At 45.5% G+C, this 19,886-nt stretch overlaps 14 non-coding genes across 14 annotated transcripts; 7 read left to right on the plus strand and 7 right to left on the minus strand.

Moving 5' to 3' along the window:
- Positions 1–3,342: 3,342 nt before the first annotated feature.
- On the minus strand, positions 3,343–3,424 carry trnas-aga (transfer RNA serine (anticodon AGA)). The gene has a single exon. It is a non-coding gene; the product is annotated as a tRNA-Ser (tRNA).
- A 128-nt stretch (positions 3,425–3,552) lies between these two features.
- On the plus strand, positions 3,553–3,626 carry trnan-guu (transfer RNA asparagine (anticodon GUU)). The gene has a single exon. It is a non-coding gene; the product is annotated as a tRNA-Asn (tRNA).
- A 3,691-nt stretch (positions 3,627–7,317) lies between these two features.
- Positions 7,318–7,399, minus strand: trnas-aga (transfer RNA serine (anticodon AGA)). The gene has a single exon. It is a non-coding gene; the product is annotated as a tRNA-Ser (tRNA).
- A 128-nt stretch (positions 7,400–7,527) lies between these two features.
- On the plus strand, positions 7,528–7,601 carry trnan-guu (transfer RNA asparagine (anticodon GUU)). The gene has a single exon. It is a non-coding gene; the product is annotated as a tRNA-Asn (tRNA).
- A 1,703-nt stretch (positions 7,602–9,304) lies between these two features.
- Positions 9,305–9,386, minus strand: trnas-aga (transfer RNA serine (anticodon AGA)). Its single transcript has one exon. It is a non-coding gene; the product is annotated as a tRNA-Ser (tRNA).
- A 128-nt stretch (positions 9,387–9,514) lies between these two features.
- trnan-guu (transfer RNA asparagine (anticodon GUU)) lies at positions 9,515–9,588 on the plus strand. The gene has a single exon. It is a non-coding gene; the product is annotated as a tRNA-Asn (tRNA).
- A 1,703-nt stretch (positions 9,589–11,291) lies between these two features.
- On the minus strand, positions 11,292–11,373 carry trnas-aga (transfer RNA serine (anticodon AGA)). Its single transcript has one exon. It is a non-coding gene; the product is annotated as a tRNA-Ser (tRNA).
- A 128-nt stretch (positions 11,374–11,501) lies between these two features.
- Positions 11,502–11,575, plus strand: trnan-guu (transfer RNA asparagine (anticodon GUU)). The gene has a single exon. It is a non-coding gene; the product is annotated as a tRNA-Asn (tRNA).
- A 1,914-nt stretch (positions 11,576–13,489) lies between these two features.
- trnan-guu (transfer RNA asparagine (anticodon GUU)) lies at positions 13,490–13,563 on the plus strand. The gene has a single exon. It is a non-coding gene; the product is annotated as a tRNA-Asn (tRNA).
- Positions 13,564–15,266: 1,703 nt separating this feature from the next.
- On the minus strand, positions 15,267–15,348 carry trnas-aga (transfer RNA serine (anticodon AGA)). Its single transcript has one exon. It is a non-coding gene; the product is annotated as a tRNA-Ser (tRNA).
- A 128-nt stretch (positions 15,349–15,476) lies between these two features.
- Positions 15,477–15,550, plus strand: trnan-guu (transfer RNA asparagine (anticodon GUU)). The gene has a single exon. It is a non-coding gene; the product is annotated as a tRNA-Asn (tRNA).
- A 1,702-nt stretch (positions 15,551–17,252) lies between these two features.
- trnas-aga (transfer RNA serine (anticodon AGA)) lies at positions 17,253–17,334 on the minus strand. Its single transcript has one exon. It is a non-coding gene; the product is annotated as a tRNA-Ser (tRNA).
- Positions 17,335–17,462: 128 nt separating this feature from the next.
- On the plus strand, positions 17,463–17,536 carry trnan-guu (transfer RNA asparagine (anticodon GUU)). Its single transcript has one exon. It is a non-coding gene; the product is annotated as a tRNA-Asn (tRNA).
- A 1,703-nt stretch (positions 17,537–19,239) lies between these two features.
- Positions 19,240–19,321, minus strand: trnas-aga (transfer RNA serine (anticodon AGA)). The gene has a single exon. It is a non-coding gene; the product is annotated as a tRNA-Ser (tRNA).
- Between the last annotated feature and the right edge of the window lie 565 nt (positions 19,322–19,886).

Raw genomic sequence — 19,886 nt, forward strand, 5'->3', positions numbered from 1 at the left:
CTACCCTTTCCCTGGTTATCCTCTTGCCCTTAATATACTTATAAAACATCTTAGGATTTTCCTTTATTTTGCTCGCCAGTGTTATTTCATGGCCCCTCTTCGCCCTCCTAATTTCTTTTTTTAAGTATGCCCCTGCATTTTTTATACTCCTCTAGGGCTTCTTCCGTCTTTAGTCTTTTGTAACTGCCAAAAGCCCCCCTTTTATTTCTAATGCATTTTTGTATATCCCTTGTCATCCAAGGTTCCCTTTGCTTGTTGGTCCCACCCTTGACCTTTACAGGAACATGTTGGCGTTGTACTCTCTCTATTTCCCTTCTGAAAGTCTCCCACTGTTTTAATGCGGATTTTCCTATAAGTAGCTGCTCCCAGTCCAATTTGGCCAGATCCTGCCAGTAGGAAAACTATTTCCTCTGACAATTGGAAAGGTAACCAGAGATAATAGATGTAATATATACTGGCGCGCAGGCACTTGTTAAGTGCAGGAACACATTACCTAAAATGGTAGTGGAGTCAGATTTAAAGCAACCTCAAAAGGCAATTGGACATGTTTTTGAACTGCAATAATCTGCAGGCTTGTGGGAAAAACGCTGGGGTGTGGGATGAAATTTGACAGTTCTTTCGAAGAGCCGGCACAGGCATGACAGTCTATGACTTTAACTCCTCCATAATGTTAAAGAACTACATGCGCTCTACTCTCAGTCTACTATTTTTCCTATAGGGACGAGGCCAAATATTTCCAGAAGACTTCCTTCTCATTTCCCCTTCCACTGTTCCTGACGATGCCAGAATTCTTCTCTTCACCCACAGTTGCTTCAGGAGCTCCTTCTTCAGCACATACTGAGAAAACACAGGGAGATCAGAAAGAAAAGGTTGCCAGGTCTTCTGTACTGCATTACAAGATGGTACCAGTAGGGGATATAGCTCAGTGGCAGAGTATATGCTTCGCATGTATGAAATTCTAGGTTCACTACCCAGCATCCCCAAATGTTGTTTTCTGCAAAATGTTGTTTTAGGCGTTCCAGAATCTGAGGCCTCGGTTAAACATGTTTTCCAGTCCTTAAAATCTATCGACCGCGCCACTCATGCTGCCACTCTCGCAACCACCATCTCACAGCCACTTCCCCGTTTGCCCTGAAAGACTTCCCTGTTGAAAAGCGCATCTCATCTGCTCCTGTGCTCCAATCCGTTTAATATAACAAGAATAACAAGAACCAGGGCAGCACGGTGGCATAGTGGTTAGCACCTATTACCTCACAGCGTCAGATAATCCAGGTTCGAATCCGACCTCACGTGACTGTCTGTGTAGAGTTTGCACATTCTGCCCGTGTTTGTGTGGGGTTTCTCCGGGTGCTCCGGTTTTCTCCCACAGTCCAAAACATGTGCGGGTCAGGTTGATTGGCTATGATAAATTGACCCTTAATATTTGGGGGATTAAATACGTGGGGTTAAAGGGATAGGGTGGGATATGTGTCGGTGCGGGCTCAATGGGCCGAAATGGCCTTTATCTGCACTGTGGGATTTCTGTGATTCTCTGAATATATTATCAACCTGTCCAATCAACACAGGGAACGTTACATTAAGACAACGATAGGTGAAAATACACAGGTGGCGAGCTGGACTGTCTGTTCAGGATGAGGGTTAGCTTTGTTTTTCATTCCATTAGTCTGAGGAACTTGTGATTGTGAGAGCAAATATTTCCTATTATCGATTGTATAAAAATGGAGTTCTTGTTTCCGTGAAATGGACAGTGGTGAGCATACTGCTGCTGCCTTCTTGCTTCCAATGTGAACAATCGCTTCAGCGATCAGTCTCATGCCTGGCACACTGGATAATCTACTTCCCTTTTACCAATATGCCAAGTGCGGCTTTCTTGCCATTAAAATCCACCTGGAAAATCGGCCACAGTAGATAATCCATTCTGAACATCATTTTCTACACTTTCCTCAGTTTATCAATTTCATTGATAAGAACGGAAAGATTTGAAGCAATAACAATTGCCAGAGAACGGCAGCTTACTTGCATCTCCCCGCACCCCGATCATGAGACAACAACCAACAAATCACATACAGCGGTTCGAGAACGCCCCCATTATATCTGTCCAATCAGGGCCTGAGGATTGAACTGCTCTGTCACATGCAGTTCCAGTACATTGGAGGACTCAGCTGTGAGCGGATGACTTGTTGCTGTCGCTGGCGCCGCGGCCGAGAAGCGAGCAGCCCCTGCAATCTCTTGTTTTCAGCCAAATGCTACAGGTATGAATTTCTAATGACAAAACCTTTGATGCTAACTGATTAGGTTGCTGTATTTGAATGCGGTTTAGTGCCTCGCACGGGCCTTGTGATTTTCTTTTTGCGTACGGTTAGCAGTGTGTGATCGCTTAACATTTTGCGACTGAAATTAAATGCAATATCTGATTCAAATTGTTGCTTCATATGGCGTTCGGTCAAATTGAGGAAATTCGACACTACGAACGGGATTCAAATCGCCTTTTCTCTTGTGTGCTGCTTTTGTCCCTTTGTATGGCCGCGTGCCTCAGGGAATGTGGTTGGAGAATAAATCTTTGGCTGCATTGTTTTTCCTGCTGGTTGTCCATCCAGCTAAACATAGTTTTCTGTGGTGAAATGAATTCAGCAGACGCTACGAAGGAAGAACATATAAATTCTTTCATGGCTTGACTGGGCGGATTCTGAGAGGTTGTTTACCCTGGCTGTGGAGCCCGAACTAGGGGTCAAAGTTTCAGAATAAGGGGCCGGCCATTTAAGATTGAGATGAGGAGAAATTGCTTCATTGTAAGGGTTGTGTATCTTTGGAGTTTTCTAACGCAGAGGGCTGTGGTGGTTCAGTCGTTGAGTACATTCCTAACTGAGATGGATATGTACATTACGGAAATCAAGGTATATGGGGCTAGGTCGGTAATTTTCAGTTGAGGTAGAGGATCAGCCATGATCTTATTGAATGGCGGAGCATGATCGAGGGCCGCATGGCCAAATCCTGCTCCTATTTCTTATGATCTAATGTACCGATTTAGGCCGGCGGTGTTGAGAACTGTGGCTCGTCTGCCTTAGTTCATTAAATAAGCATCGCAGTAGGAAGCAGCATCAACTGGAAGATGGCTGCGCGGAAGACGTGCGTTTTCTTCAATGGGTTGCAAAATAAAATATTTTCGACGGTTAAAATTGCTTTTGGCTTAGGCCTCTCGTAATGTCATAATGGGGTGAAGTGCTTGTTATCCTTTCTGCTTGAAACTTTGTCTGATTGTAGCTTTGAATCTCGGCAGAGGAACCGAAAGGCAGCAGTTCAAATTAAGGAGAAAGCGATCATTTGGGACGACGTCCTCGGTGCTGTAGTCGGCAGGATTCGAACCTTCGCGGGGAAACCCCAATGGATTTCTAGTCCATCGCCTTAACCACTCGGCCACGACTACCCTGACAGTGGTTTGGACCCACGCAGCTTCTCATTTGCTTCGGAATCGGTGCCTCTGCTGTGAACACTCTGGCACATAATCACATGGGTTCATGTGGAATAATTCCAATTGCAAACATTTTCGTGTCTGTCTCTGTGGCGCAATGGGCCAGCGCGTTCGGCTGTTAACTGAAAGGTTGGTGGTTCGAGCCCACCCAGAGACGTGAGTAACTTTTAATTTTTGCAAACTCATCTATTGTTTAAAAATGGAGTCTTTGATTCCGTGAAATGAACAGTGGTGAGCATACTGCTGCTGCCTTCCTGTTTCCAATGGGAACAATCGCTTCATCGATCAGTCTTCTGCCAGGCAGCATGGATATTCTACATCCCTTATACCAATACTCCAAGTGCAGCGTTCTTGCATTAAAATCCAGCAGGAAAATCGGCCACAGTGGATAATCCATTCTGAAAACCCTTTTCTACACTTTGCTCAGGTTTACACAGACATGGATTAGAATGGAAAGCTTGCAACTATTACAATTGCCAGAGAACTGCAGCTTCCTTGCATCGCCCTGCACCCTGATCACATGACAACAACCAACCAATCACATAGAGCGGCGCGAGAACACCCCCATTGAATGTGTCCAATCAGGGCCTGAGGATTGAACTGCTCTGTCACATGCAGTTCCAGTCAGTTGGAGGACTCAGCTGTGACCGGATGACTTGTTGCTGTCGCTAGCGCCGCGGCCGAGAAGCGAGCAGCCCCTGCAATCTCTTGTTTTCAGCCAAATGCTAGAGGTATGAATTTCTAATGACAAAATCTTTGACGCTAACGGATTTGGTTGCTGTATTTGAATGCGGTTTAGTGCCTCGCACGGGCCTTGTGATTTTCTTTTTGCGTGCGGTTTGCAGTGTGTGATCGCTTAACATTTTGCGACTGAAATTAAATGCAATATCTGATTCAAATTGTTGCTTCATATGGCGTTCGGTCAAATTGAGGAAATTCGACACTACGAACGGGATTCAAATCGCCTTTTCTCTTGTGTGCTGCTTTTGTCCCTTTGTATGGCCGCGTGCCTCAGGGAATGTGGTTGGAGAATAAATCTTTGGCTGCATTGTTTTTCCTGCTGGTTGTCCATCCAGCTAAACATAGTTTTCTGTGGTGAAATGAATTCAGCAGACGCTACGAAGGAAGAACATAGAAATTCTTTCATGGCTTGACTGGGCGGATTCTGAGAGGTTGTTTACCCTGGCAGTGGAGCCCGAACTAGTGGTCAAAGTTTCAGAATAAGGGGCCGGCCATTTAAGATTGAGATGAGGAGAAATTGCTTCATTGTAAGGATTGTGTATCTTTGGAGTTTTCTAACGCAGAGGGCTGTGGTGGTTCAGTCGTTGAGTACATTCCTAACTGAGATGGATATGTACATTACGGAAATCAAGGTATATGGGGCAAGGTCGGTAACTTTCAGTTGAGGTAGAGGATCAGCCATGATCTTATTGAATGGCGGAGCATGATCGAGGGCCGCATGGCCAAATCCTGCTCCTATTTCTTATGATCTAATGTAGCGATTTAGGCCGGCGGTGTTGAGAACTGTGGCTCGTCTGCCTTAGTTCATTAAATAAGCATCGCAGTAGGAAGCAGCATCAACTGGAAGATGGCTGCGCGGAAGACGTGCATTTTCTTCATTGGGTTGCAAAATAAAATATTTTCGACGGTTAAAATTGCTTTGACGGTTTCAAGAGCGTTAAATAACGTAGTATTCTCCTTTGGCTTAGGCCTCTCGTAATGTCATAATGGGGTGAAGTGCTTGTTTTCTTTCTGCTTGAAACTTTGTTTGATTGTAGCTTTGAATCTCGGCAGAGGAACCGAAAGGCAGCAGTTCAAATTAAGTAAAAAGCGATCATTTGGGACGACTTCCTCGGTGCCAGTAATCAGCAGGATTACGAACCTGCGCGGGGAAACCCCAATGGATTTCTAGTCCATCGCCTTAACCACTCGGCCACGACTACCCTGACAGTGGTTTGGACCCACGCAGCTTCTCATTTGCTTCGAAATCGGTGCCTCTGCTGTGAAAACTCTGGCACATAATCACATGGGTTCATGTGGAATAATTCCAATTGCAAACATTTTCGTGTCTGTCTTTGTGGTGCAAGGGGCCAGCGAGTTCGGCTGTTAACTGAAAGGTTGGTGGTTCGAGCCCACCCAGAGACGTAAGTAACTTTTAATTTTTGCAAACTCATCTATTGTTTAAAAATGGAGTCTTTGATTCCGTGAAATGAACAGTGGTGAGCATACTGCTGCTGCCTTCCTGTTTCCAATGGGAACAATCGCTTCATCGATCAGTCTTCTGCCAGGCAGCATGGATATTCTACATCCCTTATACCAATACTCCAAGTGCAGCGTTCTTGCATTAAAATCCAGCAGGAAAATCGGCCACAGTGGATAATCCATTCTGAAAACCCTTTTCTACACTTTCCTCAGGTTTACACATACATGGATTAGAATGGAAAGCTTGCAACTATTACAATTGCCAGAGAACTGCAGCTTCCTTGCATCGCCCTGCACCCTGATCACATGACAACAACCAACCAATCACATAGAGCGGCGCGAGAACACCCCCATTGAATGTGTCCAATCAGGGCCTGAGGATTGAACTGCTCTGTCACATGCAGTTCCAGAAAGTTGGAGGACTCAGCTGTGACCGGATGACTTGTTGCTGTCGCTAGCGCCGCGGACGAGAAGCGAGCAGCCCCTGCAATCTCTTGTTTTCAGCCAAATGCTAGAGGTATGAATTTCTAATGACAAAATCTTTGACGCTAACTGATTTGGTTGCTGTATTTGAATGCGGTTTAGTGCCTCGCACGGGCCTTGTGATTTTCTTTTTGCGTGCGGTTTGCAGTGTGTGATCGCTTAACATTTTGCGACTGAAATTAAATGCAATATCTGATTCAAATTGTTGCTTCATATGGCGTTCGGTCAAATTGAGGAAATTCGACACTACGAACGGGATTCAAATCGCCTTTTCTCTTGTGTCCTGCTTTTGTCCCTTTGTATGGCCGCGTGCCTCAGGGAATGTGGTTGGAGAATAAATCTTTGGCTGCATTGTTTTTCCTGCTGGTTGTCCATCCAGCTAAACATAGTTTTCTGTGGTGAAATGAATTCAGCAGACGCTACGAAGGAAGAACATATAAATTCTTTCATGGCTTGACTGGGCGGATTCTGAGAGGTTGTTTACCCTGGCTGTGGAGCCCGAACTAGGGGTCAAAGTTTCAGAATAAGGGGCCGGCCATTTAAGATTGAGATGAGGAGAAATTGCTTCATTGTAAGGGTTGTGTATCTTTGGAGTTTTCTAACGCAGAGGGCTGTGGTGGTTCAGTTGTTGAGTACATTCCTAACTGAGATGGATATGTACATTACGGAAATCAAGGTATATGGGGCAAGGTCGGTAACTTTCAGTTGAGGTAGAGGATCAGCCATGATCTTATTGAATGGCGGAGCATGATCGAGGGCCGCATGGCCAAATCCTGCTCCTATTTCTTATGATCTAATGTAGCGATTTAGGCCGGCGGTGTTGAGAACTGTGGCTCGTCTGCCTTAGTTCATTAAATAAGCATCGCAGTAGGAAGCAGCATCAACTGGAAGATGGCTGCGCGGAAGACGTGCATTTTCTTCAATGGGTTGCAAAATAAAATATTTTCGACGGTTAAAATTGCTTTGACGGTTTCAAGAGCGTTAAATAACGTAGTATTCTCCTTTGGCTTAGGCCTCTCGTAATGTCATAATGGGGTGAAGTGCTTGTTATACTTTCTGCTTGAAACTTTGTTTGATTGCAGCTTTGAATCTCGGCAGAGGAACCGAAAGGCAGCAGTTCAAATTAAGTAAAAAGCAATCATTTGGGACGACGTCCTCGGTGCCGTAGTCGGCAGGATTCGAACCTGCGCGGGGAAACCCCAATGGATTTCTAGTCCATCGCCTTAACCACTCGGCCACGACTACCCTGACAGTGGTTTGGACCCACGCAGCTTCTCATTTGCTTCGAAATCGGTGCCTCTGCTGTGAACACTCTGGCACATAATCACATGGGTTCATGTGGAATAATTGCAATTGCAAACATTTTCGTGTCTGTCTCTGTGGCGCAATGGGCCAGCGCGTTCGGCTGTTAACTGAAAGGTTGGTGGTTCGAGCCCACCCAGAGACGTGAGTAACTTTTAATTTTTGCAAACTCATCTATTGTTTAAAAATGGAGTCTTTGATTCCGTGAAATGAACAGTGGTGAGCATACTGCTGCTGCCTTCCTGTTTCCAATGGGAACAATCGCTTCATCGATCAGTCTTCTGCCAGGCAGCATGGATATTCTACATCCCTTATACCAATACTCCAAGTGCAGCGTTCTTGCATTAAAATCCAGCAGGAAAATCGGCCACAGTGGATAATCCATTCTGAAAACCCTTTTCTACACTTTCCTCAGGTTTACACATACATGGATTAGAATGGAAAGCTTGCAACTATTACAATTGCCAGAGAACTGCAGCTTCCTTGCATCGCCCTGCACCCTGATCACATGACAACAACCAACCAATCACATAGAGCGGCGCGAGAACACCCCCATTGAATGTGTCCAATCAGGGCCTGGGGATTGAACTGCTCTGTCACATGCAGTTCCAGTAAGTTGGAGGACTCAGCTGTGACCGGATGACTTGTTGCTGTCGCTAGCGCCGCGGCCGAGAAGCGAGCAGCCCCTGCAATCTCTTGTTTTCAGCCAAATGCTAGAGGTATGAATTTCTAATGACAAAATCTTTGACGCTAACTGATTTGGTTGCTGTATTTGAATGCGGTTTAGTGCCTCGCACGGGCCTTGTGATTTTCTTTTTGCGTGCGGTTTGCAGTGTGTGATCGCCTAACATTTTGCGACTGAAAATAAATGCAATATCTGATTCAAATTGTTGCTTCATATGGCGTTCGGTCAAATTGAGGAAATTCGACACTACGAACGGGATTCAGATCGCCTTTTCTCTTGTGTGCTGCTTTTGTCCCTTTGTATGGCCGCGTGCCTCAGGGAATGTGGTTGGAGAATAAATCTTTGGCTGCATTGTTTTTCCTGCTGGTTGTCCATCCAGCTAAACATAGTTTTCTGTGGTGAAATGAATTCAGCAGACGCTACGAAGGAAGAACATATAAATTCTTTCATGGCTTGACTGGGCGGATTCTGAGAGGTTGTTTACCCTGGCTGTGGAGCCCGAACTAGGGGTCAAAGTTTCAGAATAAAGGGCCGGCCATTTAAGATTGAGATGAGGAGAAATTGCTTCATTGTAAGGGTTGTGTATCTTTGGAGATTTCTAACGCAGAGGGCTGTGGTGGTTCAGTCGTTGAGTACATTCCTAACTGAGATGGATATGGACATTACGGAAATCAAGGTATATGGGGCAAGGTCGATAACTTTCAGTTGAGGTAGAGGATCAGCCATGATCTTATTGAATGGCGGAGCATGATCGAGGGCCGCATGGCCAAATCCTGCTCCTATTTCTTATGATCAAATGTAGCGATTTAGGCCGGCGGTGTTGAGAACTGTGGCTCGTCTGCCTTAGTTCATTAAATAAGCATCGCAGTAGGAAGCAGCATCAACTGGAAGATGGCTGCGCGGAAGACGTGCATTTTCTTCAATGGGTTGCAAAATAAAATATTTTCGACGGTTAAAATTGCTTTGACGGTTCCAAGAGCGTTAAATAACGTAGTATTCTCCTTTGGCTTAGGCCTCTCGTAATGTCATAATGGGGTGAAGTGCTTGTTATACCTTCTGCTTGAAACTTTGTTTGATTGTCGCTTTGAATCTCGGCAGAGGAACCGAAAGGCAGCAGTTCAAATTAGGTAAAAAGCGATCATTTGGGACGACGTCCTCGGTGCCGTAGTCGGCAGGATTCGACCCTGCGCGGGGAAACCCCAATGGATTTCTAGTCCATCGCCTTAACCACTCGGCCACGACTACCCTGACAGTGATTTGGACCCACGCAGCTTCTCATTTGCTTCGAAATCGGTGCCTCTGCTGTGAACACTCTGGCACATAATCACATGGGTTCATGTGGAATAATTCCAATTGCAAACATTTTTGCGTCTGTCTCTGTGGCGCAATGGGCCAGCGCGTTCGGCTGTTAACTGAAAGGTTGGTGGTTCGAGCCCACCCAGAGACGTGAGTAACTTTTAATTTTTGCAAACTCATCTATTGTTTAAAAATGGAGTCTTTGATTCCGTGAAATGAACAGTGGTGAGCATACTGCTGCTGCCTTCCTGTTTCCAATGGGAACAATCGCTTCATCGATCAGTCTTCTGCCAGGCAGCATGGATATTCTACATCCCTTATACCAATACTCCAAGTGCAGCGTTCTTGCATTAAAATCCAGCAGGAAAATCGGCCACAGTGGATAATCCATTCTGAAAACCCTTTTCTACACTTTCCTCAGGTTTACACATACATGGATTAGAATGGAAAGCTTGCAACTATTACAATTGCCAGAAAACTGCAGCTTCCTTGCATCGCTCTGCACCCTGATCACATGACAACAACCAACCAATCACATAGAGCGGCGCGAGAACATCCCCATTGAATGTGTCCAATCAGGGCCTGAGGATTGAACTGCTCTGTCACATGCAGTACCAATACGTTGGAGGACTCAGCTGTGAGCGGATGACTTGTTGCTGTCGCTAGCGCCGCGGCCGGGAAGCGAGCAGCCCCTGCAATCTCTTGTTTTCAGCCAAATGCTAGATGTATGAATTTCTAATGACAAAATCTTTGACGCTAACTGATTTGGTAGCTGTATTTGAATGCGGTTTCGTGGCTCGCACGGGCCTTGTGATTTTCTTTTTGCGTACGGTTTGCAGTGTGTGATCGCTTTACAATTTGCGACTGAAATTAAATGCAATATCTGATTCAAATTGTTGCTTCATATGGCGTTCGGTCAAATTGAGGAAATTCGACACGACGAACGGCATTCAAATCGCCTTTTCTCTTGTGTGCTGCTTTTGTCCCTTTGTATGGCCGCGTGCCTCATGGAATGTGGTTGGAGAATAAACCTTTGGCTGCATTGTTTTTCCTGCTGGTTGTCCATCCAGCTAAACATAGTTTTCTGTGGTGAAATCAATTCAGCAGACGCTACGAAGGAAGAACCTATAAATTCTTTCATGGCTTGACTGGGCGGATTCTGAGAGGTTGTTTACCCTGTCTGTGGAGCCCGAACTAGGGGTCAAAGTTTCAGAATAAGGGGCCGGCCATTTAAAATTGAGATGAGGAGAAATTGCTTCATTGTAAGGGTTGTGTATCTTTGGAGTTTTCTAACGCAGAGGGATGTGGTGGTTCAGTCGTTGAGTACATTCCTAACTGAGATGGATATGTACATTACGGAAATCAATGTATATGGGGCTAGGTCGGTAATTTTCAGTTGAGGTAGAGGATCAGCCATGATCTTATTGAATGGCGGAGCATGATCGAGGGCCGCATGGCCAAATCCTGCTCCTATTTCTTATGATCTAATGCACCGATTTAGGCCGGCGGTGTTGAGAACTGTGGCTCGTCTGCCTTAGTTCATTAAATAAGCATCGCAGTAGGAAGCAGCATCAACTGGAAGATGGCTGCGCGGAAGACGTGCGTTTTCTTCAATGGGTTGCCAAATAAAATATTTTCGACGGTTAAAATTGCTTTGACGGTTTCAAGAGCGTTAAATAACGTCGTATTCTCCTTTGGCTTAGGCCTCTCGTAATGTCATAATGGGGTGAAGTGCTTGTTATACTTTCTGCTTGAAACTTTGTTTGATTGTAGATTTGAATCTCGGCAGATGAACCGAAAGGCAGCAGTTCAAATTAAGTAAAAAGCGATCATTTGGGACGACGTCCTCGGTGCCGTAGTCGGCAGGATTCGAACCTGCGCGGGGAAACCCCAATGGATTTCTAGTCCATCGCCTTAACCACTCGGCCACGACTACCCTGACAGTGGTTTGGACCCACGCAGCTTCTCATTTGCTTCGAAATCGGTGCCTCTGCTGTGAACACTCTGGCACATAATCACATGGGTTCATGTGGAATAATTCCAATTGCAAACATTTTCGTGTCTGTCTCTGTGGCGCAATGGGCCAGCGCGTTCGGCTGTTAACTGAAAGGTTGGTGGTTCGAGCCCACCCAGAGACGTGAGTAACTTTTAATTTTTGCAAACTCATCTATTGTTTAAAAATGGAGTCTTTGATTCCGTGAAATGAACAGTGGTGAGCATACTGCTGCTGCCTTCCTGTTTCCAATGGGAACAATCGCTTCATCGATCAGTCTTCTGCCAGGCAGCATGGATATTCTACATCCCTTATACCAATACTCCAAGTGCAGCGTTCTTGCATTAAAATCCAGCAGGAAAATCGGCCACAGTGGATAATCCATTCTGAAAACCCTTTTCTACACTTTCCTCAGGTTTACACATACATGGATTAGAATGGAAAGCTTGCAACTATTACAATTGCCAGAGAATTGCAGCTTCCTTGCATCGCCCTTCACCCTGATCACATGACAACAACCAACCAATCACATAGAGCGGCGCGAGAACACCCCCATTGAATGTGTCCAATCAGGGCCTGAGGATTGAACTGCTCTGTCACATTCAGTTCCAGTAAGTTGGAGGACTCAGCTGTGACCGGATGACTTGTTGCTGTCGCTAGCGCCGCGGCCGAGAAGCGAGCAGCCCCTGCAATCTCTTGTTTTCAGCCAAATGCTAGAGGTATGAATTTCTAATGACAAAATCTTTGACGCTAACTGATTTGGTTGCTGTATTTGAATGCGGTTTAGTGCCTCGCACGGGCCTTGTGATTTTCTTTTTGCGTGCGGTTTGCAGTGTGTGATCGCTTAACATTTTGCGACTGAAATTAAATGCAATATCTGATTCAAATTGTTGCTTCATATGGCGTTCGGTCAAATTGAGGAAATTCGACACTACGAACGGGATTCAAATCGCCTTTTCTCTTGTGTCCTGCTTTTGTCCCTTTGTATGGCCGCGTGCCTCAGGGAATGTGGTTGGAGAATAAATCTTTGGCTGCATTGCTTTTCCTGCTGGTTGTCCATCCAGCTAAACATAGTTTTCTGTGGTGAAATGAATTCAGCAGACGCTACGAAGGAAGAACATATAAATTCTTTCATGGCTTGACTGGGCGGATTCTGAGAGGTTGTTTACCCTGGCTGTGGAGCCCGAACTAGGGGTCAAAGTTTCAGAATAAGGGGCCGGCCATTTAAGATTGAGATGAGGAGAAATTGCTTCATTGTAAGGGTTGTGTATCTTTGGAGTTTTCTAACGCAGAGGGCTGTGGTGGTTCAGTCGTTGAGTACATTCCTAACTGAGATGGATATGTACATTACGGAAATCAAGGTATATGGGGCAAGGTCGGTAACTTTCAGTTGAGGTAGAGGATCAGCCATGATCTTATTAAATGGCGGAGCATGATCGAGGGCCGCATGGCCAAATCCTGCTCCTATTTCTTATGATCTAATGCAGCGATTTAGGCCGGCGGTGTTGAGAACTGTGGCTCGTCTGCCTTAGTTCATTAAATAAGCATCGCAGTAGGAAGCAGCATCAACTGGAAGATGGCTGCGCGGAAGACGTGCGTTTTCTTCAATGGGTTGCAAAATAAAATATTTTCGACGGTTAAAATTGCTTTGACGGTTTCAAGAGCGTTAAATAACGTAGTATTCTCCTTTGGCTTAGGCCTCTCGTAATGTCATAATGGGGTGAAGTGCTTGTTATCCTTTCTGCTTGAAACTTTGTTTGATTGTAGCTTTGAATCTCGGCAGAGGAACCGAAAGGCAGCAGTTCAAATTAAGTAAAAAGCGATCATTTGGGACGACGTCCTCGGTGCTGTAGTCGGCAGGATTCGAACCTTCGCGGGGAAACCCCAATGGATTATCTAGTCCATCGCCTTAACCACTCGGCCACGACTACCCTGACAGTGGTTTGGACCCACGCAGCTTCTCATTTGCTTCGAAATCGGTGCCTCTGCTGTGAACACTCTGGCACATAATCACATGGGTTCATGTGGAATAATTCCAATTGCAAACATTTTCGTGTCTGTCTCTGTGGCGCAATGGGCCAGCGCGTTCGGCTGTTAACTGAAAGGTTGGTGGTTCGAGCCCACCCAGAGACGTGAGTAACTTTTAATTTTTGCAAACTCATCTATTGTTTAAAAATGGAGTCTTTGATTCCGTGAAATGAACAGTGGTGAGCATACTGCTGCTGCCTTCCTGTTTCCAATGGGAACAATCGCTTCATCGATCAGTCTTCTGCCAGGCAGCATGGATATTCTACATCCCTTATACCAATACTCCAAGTGCAGCGTTCTTGCATTAAAATCCAGCAGGAAAATCGGCCACAGTGGATAATCCATTCTGAAAACCCTTTTCTACACTTTCCTCAGGTTTACACAGACATGGATTAGAATGGAAAGCTTGCAACTATTACAATTGCCAGAGAACTGCAGCTTCCTTGCATCGCCCTGCACCCTGATCACATGACAACAACCAACCAATCACATAGAGCGGCGCGAGAACACCCCCATTGAATGTGTCCAATCAGGGCCTGAGGATTGAACTGCTCTGTCACATGCAGATCCAGTAAGTTGGAGGACTCAGCTGTGACCGGATGACTTGTTGCTGTCGCTAGCGCCGCGGCCGAGAAGCGAGCAGCCCCTGCAATCTCTTGTTTTCAGCCAAATGCTAGAGGTATGAATTTCTAATGACAAAATCTTTGACGCTAACTGATTTGGTTGCTGTATTTGAATGCGGTTTAGTGCCTCGCACGGGCCTTGTGATTTTCTTTTTGCGTGCGGTTTGCAGTGTGTGATCGCTTAACATTTTGCGACTGAAATTAAATGCAATATCTGATTCAAATTGTTGCTTCATATGGCGTTCGGTCAAATTGAGCAAATTCGACACTACGAACGGGATTCAAATCGCCTTTTCTCTTGTGTGCTGCTTTTGTCCCTTTGTATGGCCGCGTGCCTCAGGGAATGTGGTTGGAGAATAAATCTTTGGCTGCATTGTTTTTCCTGCTGGTTGTCCATCCAGCTAAACATAGTTTTCTGTGGTGAAATGAATTCAGCAGACGCTACGAAGGAAGAACATATAAATTTTTTCATGGCTTGACTGGGCGGATTCTGAGAGGTTGTTTACCCTGGCTGTGGAGCCCGAGCTAGTGGTCAAAGTTTCAGAATAAGGGGCCGGCCATTTAAGATTGAGATGAGGAGAAATTGCTTCATTGTAAGGATTGTGTATCTTTGGAGTTTTCTAACGCAGAGGGCTGTGGTGGTTCAGTCGTTGAGTACATTCCTAACTGAGATGGATATGTACATTACGGAAATCAAGGTATATGGGGCAAGGTCGGTAACTTTCAGTTGAGGTAGAGGATCAGCCATGATCTTATTGAATGGCGGAGCATGATCCAGGGCCGCATGGCCAAATCCTGCTCCTATTTCTTATGATCTAATGTAGCGATTTAGGCCGGCGGTGTTGAGAACTGTGGCTCGTCTGCCTTAGTTCATTAAATAAGCATCGCAGTAGGAAGCAGCATCAACTGGAAGATGGCTGCGCGGAAGACGTGCATTTTCTTCAATGGGTTGCAAAATAAAATATTTTCGACGGTTAAAATTGCTTTGACGGTTTCAAGAGCGTTAAATAACGTAGTATTCTCCTTTGGCTTAGGCCTCTCGTAATGTCATAATGGGGTGAAGTGCTTGTTATACTTTCTGCTTGAAACTTTGTTTGATTGCAGCTTTCAATCTCGGCAGAGGAACCGAAAGGCAGCAGTTCAAATTAAGTAAAAAGCGATCATTTGGGATGACGTCCTCGGTGCCGTAGTCGGCAGGATTCGAACCTGCGCGGGGAAACCCCAATGGATTTCTAGTCCATCGCCTTAACCACTCGGCCACGACTACCCTGACAGTGGTTTGGACCCACGCAGCTTCTCATTTGCTTCGAAATCGGTGCCTCTGCTGTGAACACTCTGGCACATAATCACATGGGTTCATGTGGAATAATTGCAATTGCAAACATTTTCGTGTCTGTCTCTGTGGCGCAATGGGCCAGCGCGTTCGGCTGTTAACTGAAAGGTTGGTGGTTCGAGCCCACCCAGAGACGTGAGTAACTTTTAATTTTTGCAAACTCATCAATTGTTTAAAAATGGAGTCTTTGATTCCGTGAAATGAACAGTGGTGAGCATACTGCTGCTGCCTTCCTGTTTCCAATGGGAACAATCGCTTCATCGATCAGTCTTCTGCCAGGCAGCATGGATATTCTACATCCCTTATACCAATACTCCAAGTGCAGCGTTCTTGCATTAAAATCCAGCAGGAAAATCGGCCACAGTGGATAATCCATTCTGAAAACCCTTTTCTACACTTTCCTCAGGTTTACACATACATGGATTAGAATGGAAAGCTTGCAACTATTACAATTGCCAGAGAACTGCAGCTTCCTTGCATCGCCCTGCACCCTGATCACATGACAACAACCAACCAATCACATAGAGCAGCGCGAGAACACCCCCATTGAATGTGTCCAATCAGGGCCTGAGGATTGAACTGCTCTGTCACATGCAGTTCCAGTAAGTTGGAGGACTCAGCTGTGACCGGATGACTTGTTGCTGTCGCTAGCGCCGCGGCCGAAAAGCGAGCAGCCCCTGCAATCTCTTGCTTTCAGCCAAATGCTAGAGGTATGAATTTCTAATGACAAAATCTTTGACGCTAACTGATTTGGTTGCTGTATTTGAATGCGGTTTAGTGCCTCGCACGGGCCTTGTGATTTTCTTTTTGCGTGCGGTTTGCAGTGTGTGATCGCTTAACATTTTGCGACTGAAGTTAAATGCAATATCTGATTCAAATTGTTGCTTCATATGGCGTTCGGTCAAATTGAGGAAATTCGACACTACGAACGGGATTCAAATCGCCTTTTCTCTTGTGTGCTGCTTTTGTCCCTTTGTATGGCCGCGTGCCTCAGGGAATGTGGTTGGAGAATAAATCTTTGGCTGCATTGTTTTTCCTGCTGGTTGTCCATCCAGCTAAACATAGTTTTCTGTGGTGAAATGAATTCAGCAGACGCTACGAAGGAAGAACATATAAATGTTTTCATGGCTTGACTGGGCGGATTCTGAGAGGTTGTTTACCCTGGCTGTGGAGCCCGAACTAGGGGTCAAAGTTTCAGAATAAGGGGCCGGCCATTTAAGATTGAGATGAGGAGAAATTGCTTCATTGTAAGGGTTCTGTATCTTTGGAGTTTTCTAACGCAGAGGGCTGTGGTGGTTCAGTCGTTGAGTACATTCCTAACTGAGATGGATATGTACATTACGGAAATCAAGGTATATGGGGCAAGGTCGGTAACTTTCAGTTGAGGTAGAGGATCAGCCATGATCTTATTGAATGGCGGAGCATGATCGAGGGCCGCATGGCCAAATCCTGCTCCTATTTCTTATGATCTAATGTAGCGATTTAGGCCGGCGGTGTTGAGAACTGTGGCTCGTCTGCCTTAGTTCATTAAATAAGCATCGCAGTAGGAAGCAGCATCAACTGGAAGATGGCTGCGCGGAAGACGTGCATTTTCTTCAATGGGTTGCAAAATAAAATATTTTCGACGGTTAAAATTGCTTTGACGGTTTCAAGAGCGTTAAATAACGTAGTATTCTCCTTTGGCTTAGGCCTCTCGTAATGTCATAATGGGGTGAAGTGCTTGTTTTCTTTCTGCTTGAAACTTTGTTTGATTGCAGCTTTGAATCTCGGCAGAGGAACCGAAAGGCAGCAGTTCAAATTAAGTAAAAAGCGATCATTTGGGACGACTTCCTCGGTGCCGTAGTCGGCAGGATTCGAATCTGCGCGGGGAAACCCCAATGGATTTCTAGTCCATCGCCTTAACCACTCGGCCACGACTACCCTGACAGTGGTTTGGACCCACGCAGCTTCTCATTTGCTTCGAAATCGGTGCCTCTGCTGTGAACACTCTGGCACATAATCACATGGGTTCATGTGGAATAATTCCAATTGCAAACATTTTCGTGTCTGTCTCTGTGGTGCAATGGGCCAGCGCGTTCGGCTGTTAACTGAAAGGTTGGTGGTTCGAGCCCACCCAGAGACGTGAGTAACTTTTAATTTTTGCAAACTCATCTATTGTTTAAAAATGGAGTCTTTGATTCCGTGAAATGAGCAGTGGTGAGCATACTGCTGCTGCCTTCCTGTTTCCAATGGGAACAATCGCTTCATCGATCAGTCTTCTGCCAGGCAGCATGGATATTCTACATCCCTTATACCAATACTCCAAGTGCAGCGTTCTTGCATTAAAATCCAGCAGGAAAATCGGCCACAGTGGATAATCGATTCTGAAAACCCTTTTCTACACTTTCCTCAGGTTTACACATACATGGATTAGAATGGAAAGCTTGCAACTATTACAATTGCCAGAGAACTGCAGCTTCCTTGCATCGCCCTGCACCCTGATCACATGACAACAACCAACCAATCACATAGAGCGGCGCGAGAACACCCCCATTGAATGTGTCCAATCAGGGCCTGTGGATTGAACTGCTCTGTCACATGCAGTTCCAGTAAGTTGGAGGACTCAGCTGTGACCGGATGACTTGTTGCTGTCGCTAGCGCCGCGGCCGAGAAGCGAGCAGCCCCTGCAATCTCTTGTTTTCAGCCAAATGCTAGAGGTATGAATTTCTAATGACAAAATCTTTGACGCTAACTGATTTGGTTGCTGTATTTGAATGCGGTTTAGTGCCTCGCACGGGCCTTGTGATTTTCTTTTTGCGTGCGGTTTGCAGTGTGTGATCGCTTAACATTTTGCGACTGAAATTAAATGCAATATCTGATTCAAATTGTTGCTTCATATGGCGTTCGGTCAAATTGAGGAAATTCGACACTACGAACGGGATTCAAATCGCCTTTTCTCTTGTGTCCTGCTTTTGTCCCTTTGTATGGCCGCGTGCCTCAGGGAATGTGGTTGGAGAATAAATCTTTGGCTGCATTGTTTTTCCTGCTGGTTGTCCATCCAGCTAAACATAGTTTTCTGTGGTGAAATGAATTCAGCAGACGCTACGAAGGAAGAACATATAAATTATTTCATGGCTTGACTGGGCGGATTCTGAGAGGTTGTTTACCCTGGCTGTGGAGCCCGAACTAGGGGTCAAAGTTTCAGAATAAGGGGCCGGCCATTTAAGATTGAGATGAGGAGAAATTGCTTCATTGTAAGGGTTGTGTATCTTTGGAGTTTTCTAACGCAGAGGGCTGTGGTGGTTCAGTCGTTGAGTACATTCCTAACTGAGATGGATATGTACATTACGGAAATCAAGGTATATGGGGCAAGGTCGGTAACTTTCAGTTGAGGTAGAGGATCAGTCATGATCTTATTGAATGGCGGAGCATGATCGAGGGCCGCATGGCCAAATCCTGCTCCTATTTCTTATGATCTAATGCAGCGATTTAGGCCGGCGGTGTTGAGAACTGTGGCTCGTCTGCCTTAGTTCATTAAATAAGCATCGCAGTAGGAAGCAGCATCAACTGGAAGATGGCTGCGCGGAAGACGTGCATTTTCTTCAATGGGTTGCAAAATAAAATATTTTCGACTGTTAAAATTGCTTTGACGGTTCCAAGAGCGTTAAATAACGTAGTATTCTCCTTTGGCTTAGGCCTCTCGTAATGTCATAATGGGGTGAAGTGCTTGTTATACTTTCTGCTTGAAACTTTGTTTGATTGCAGCTTTGAATCTCGGCAGAGGAACCGAAAGGCAGCAGTTCAAATTAAGTAAAATGCGATCATTTGGGACGACGTCCTCGGTGCCGTAGTCGGCAGGATTCGAACCTGCGCGGGGAAACCACAATGGATTTCTAGTCCATCGCCTTAACCACTCGGCCACGACTACCCTGACAGTGGTTTGGACCCACGCAGCTTCTCATTTGCTTCGAAATCGGTGCCTCTGCTGTGGACACTCTGGCACATAATCACATGGGTTCATGAGGAATAATTCCAATTGCAAACATTTTCGTGTCTGTCTCTGTGGCGCAATGGGCCAGCGCGTTCGGCTGTTAACTGAAAAGTTGGTGCTTCGAGCCCACCCAGAGACGTGAGTAACTTTTAATTTTTGCAAACTCATCTATTGTTTAAAAATGGAGTCTTTGATTCCGTGAAATGAACAGTGGTGAGCATACTGCTGCTGCCTTCCTGTTTCCAATGGGAACAATCGCTTCATCGATCAGTCTTCTGCCAGGCAGCATGGATATTCTACATCCCTTATACCAATACTCCAAGTGCAGCGTTCTTGCATTAAAATCCAGCAGGAAAATCGGCCACAGTGGATAATCCATTCTGAAAACCTTTTTCTGCACTTTCCTCAGGTTTACACATACATGGATTAGAATGGAAAGCTTGCAACTATTACAATTGCCAGAGAACTGCAGCTTCCTTGCATCGCTCTGCACCCTGATCAC

The sequence above is a fragment of the Somniosus microcephalus genome, unplaced genomic scaffold (genome assembly GCF_052327205.1).
Source record: "Somniosus microcephalus isolate GS21.2 unplaced genomic scaffold, FLI_Smic_1.0 unresolved_chr9, whole genome shotgun sequence".
In the NCBI taxonomy this organism is placed as follows: domain Eukaryota; kingdom Metazoa; phylum Chordata; class Chondrichthyes; order Squaliformes; family Somniosidae; genus Somniosus; species Somniosus microcephalus.